Source organism: Vespa mandarinia, chromosome 18 (assembly GCF_050613455.1).
Source record: "Vespa mandarinia isolate Hongniang chromosome 18, ASM5061345v1, whole genome shotgun sequence".
Lineage (NCBI taxonomy): Eukaryota > Metazoa > Arthropoda > Insecta > Hymenoptera > Vespidae > Vespa > Vespa mandarinia.
In genome coordinates, this window is record NC_140827.1 from 490311 (window position 1) to 494211 (window position 3901).

Genomic DNA, 3901 nt, shown 5'->3' on the forward strand with positions numbered 1-3901 from the left:
TCATCATTCTGGCTTGTACAGTTGGCAGTAGACTCGCGGGTGCAATTTGATGGGATCTCCAACATTCATCTATGGCTGCAAATAGCCTCTCTCGATCCATTTTTGCGATGTTCCACCGGGGGGTCGCGCTGCACTTGTCACGGTTGGGCTCCTATCGTGTACGTGGAATAGGATGTACTGGTGGTCGCTCCCGGTGTAAGCTTCGATTACCCGCCAGCCTGCGATTCTTGCCACAAGGTGTTCGTTGGCTAGAGAGACATCCGGGATCGTCTCTCTGTAGCCAGACCTTCGGAAGGTTGACATCGAGCCTGAACACTGCTAGCTCCAGTATCGACACCACCTCCATGACTTCTGCCTATCTTACGGATTCATCTCGATCAGATTGAACCCCGATTTGAGGTCAAATATCGAAAAATACTACGCAGATCTTAATTGATCTAGAATTTCCGTAATATTAGATATTGGGTACGCGTCCCCTACCGTTTTCTTTTTAAACCTCTATAGTCCATCACCATTCGTCATTTTGGGTTTCCTTTTGAGTCTACCTTTTTAAGAATTACCCAAATTGGTGAGTTATATGACAAGATGGATGGCTGAATTATTTCATCTGCCAGGAATTCTTTCGTTTGTTTATTAATTTCTTCCTTATCAATAGGTGGAAATCTGTATTGTTTGGTGTTTATCGGAATTTCATCAGTCATTATTATCTGATGAATAATAAATTTTGTACTCTCTAATGATTCTCTTCACAGGTGAAAACAATCCGCGCTGGTGTCTAATAGCCTCTCTACGCTCTCTCTTTCTTCTCGGTTCAAATGCTCGAGTTGTATATTGTATGGAGCACGTATCCTCGAATAATCCCGTCAACACACAGTTTAATGCCTTTGATCACGATAAAGAGTGCAATAACTCTAGCACTTGCTGAGCCAAACACTAGAAATCCTTGCCACAATTTCGAAATGTTTTCTGTTATTTTGTTGAGATCCAATTCCCCTAGTAAATTATATAACGAAATGGTGTTCGGTGGAACATGGTGTCTGGTTGCTCCTCTCACTATCTTGTTCAAAAGGCTTGGTCTTTTCACCGGAAACATAATGTGATTTTTCAAGTTCTCCAGATCTAATTGGGAATAGATTCCGCTTGTTATTAGATGTTGTGTGTCTGTGTATCTCCAGACGGCTTTAGTCATTGGGTGAAGGATTTGTAGAAGGAGGACCTTCATCAGCTTAGATGTAAGTCGATGCCAGTTTCCCTCTATAAAGAACATAGGTGGCAGTAAGCTGTTACATTTCCTGACAGTTCCTGACTCAATTAATATGCTTGATTTTGGTGTTAAAAATAAACTGGCGTTTTGCTGATAGACCAGTAGTTCGTTGTAACACTCTTTTGGTGGTATTATCATTACTGGTACGTGAGTACACCTGCCGATATAAATCACTTTTCCCGTTTTCACAGCCATGTAACTGGCTGATTTCATCACATACGCGAACTCATTCGGGCGCAATGTAGCCAGTGCCAAAGCGTTTTTTAACACCTGTTTTACCAATTTGCACTTTTGTTTTATAACATCATTACTTAATTTTGTTATCTGGCTCTTCATTGTCTTTTCTAGGAAAACAAATTTTGAGTTCACGTAAGCAAAAGATCAAGTTCCTCAACTGAAAGTTTTATTTTTGATGCAAATGTTCGGCCTGTTCGTGTTTCCAGTACAAACAATTTTAAATGTTCACTTTTTAATAATGTGTAACCGCATAAATAATTTCTAGTGTGAGCGTGATGTCATGCGTAGTCAACATATAGAATGCTTCTGCCTTTCCTAAAACTGTCAATTTTGTCGCTAAGCCCTCATATAGCACATTGTAATGCTCGAAATTGCAGACTGAATCAGTTTTCCAGAATGCATTACCCTCCTCGTCTGTGATACAAGTACCTTCCGTGAAATTGCATCTAGTTCCCTGTCGGAGAATTACGTTATTATCCTTGATTTTTACCGTGGTAAAGTATTCTTGTAGGTTGATTTTCACCGATGTTTGCACTACTACGTCGTCTCAAGTGCCATTTGAATCAACGTATTGTGTTCCAGTGCATATAAATCCGGCCAACCGTCGATACAGATCCGGCCAAGGTAACACTTAGATGTTCTGTAGTGTTGACTTTTAACATCGATATTTGAAATGTTGGAATCATGCGTAAGATTGCTGTGTTGGATGCATTTTTACACAATGCCGAGGATGTGTCCAACATATATACTCTTTTCCCGTTGTGGACAACGGACACGTGAGATGCCATTCTGCAATGTTGTATCGTGCGGTCCAGTTCAACATGACATTGATGCACATGCGTACGTTTGTTAGCCGGAGTAGTTGTATATAAACCTACGTAGAATTTGGCATTTTGATAGGGGCGTCATAATCCCCAGTGTCCAACAATGATAATGTTGTAATATTGGTGATCGCTCCTCCGCAGTCGTACCCCAGGAAGGCGGCACAGATTTTGACCATAAGTAGCATCGTTACCGCGAATGCTAATATTTTTCCCATGTCTCTGAAACAGTTTAAATTCTAATATTTGTTCGACTTAGTTTTGATTTCCTTAATTTGTTACAAGTAATTATTTTTGTTTTTTCATTAACTTGTAATTTAATATTGTTGTGGGGTAGCATTTCTAAAATTTTGCGAGGGTCAGTGTTCTGATTTCCAAATAATAAGGTGGATTCCTTTAAAAGGAATGCTTTGTTTTCAACCTTTAATACTTGAGGATTTATCTTTGATCGTTTCTTGGCCTTCACAAGGAAGGATAGCAACAATTATGTCGTGCTACCTCTTGTGTATGATTAATTTTGTTTATTAATTTAGTGTAGTATTGAAAATACGTCTATTCCAAATTCTCATCAAATGGCGGGTCTGACGCTGGTATCCTGGTTATCTTTCCGAAAACTAGTTCATTAGGTGAGAAGCGAATTCCCTCATGAGTACTGATGTTATATGAGAACTCTGAAAAATCTAACCATTCGTCCCAATCCTTTTCCTTCTTGACGAACGTTTTTAAATATTCCATCAGTACATAATGAGACTTTTCAATCGACCTATTAAACTGCGGATAAAATGATGTATTCTTATCCTCTTTTATTTTGAATTTTCGCGCTATTGCTTTTATAAAAGAACTTAGAAAATTTGTACCTTTACCTGTAAAAATACCGCGCGGTGCTCTGAATTTACAAATTAAATCATTGACCATTATATTCACTATGTCAATGGACGTGGTGTTACAGAGGGGTACTGTGATGGATAACTTTGTAAGCTGATCTTGGATTGTCAGGATAAATTTATTTCCCTTTGGAGTTTACGGGAGAGGATCGACAATATCCATTGTTACTTTATCGAATGCAGCACCTGGTGTGTCTGTTAGTATCATTGGATGTTTGTTATTTATTCTAACCAATTTTGCTAGTTGGCATCCTAAACAATTTTTAATAAAAAGTTATATTTGTTATTTTTATGTTATTCCAATAATAATGTCGTCTTATTCTGTTGTGAGTTTTTGTCACCCCTTTATGTATACTCCTGATGCGTGATATTCTCTTACTAAATCCTCTTTCTCATGTTCCTCAGGTGTTTTTGTCAAATTTTTACAAATGCAAATCATACAAAATTCTCCATTAAATATCTCTCCCAACCTTTTTTCGATATACTGCCATGGTACATTATTAACTTTGACTGTTTTTGAAATGTATACCATACAAAGATCCAGCTCTCGTGTTGCCGATAATAGCGATACGAGTGCGGAATCTTGTATTTCATCACTTAACATTATGTTGTCCGTTTCCCTAATGAGTAGAGATATTAATTTTTTCTTTCAGAAATTTCTTACTCTTGCAGATCCCAGCGTTAGATCTTTGTAT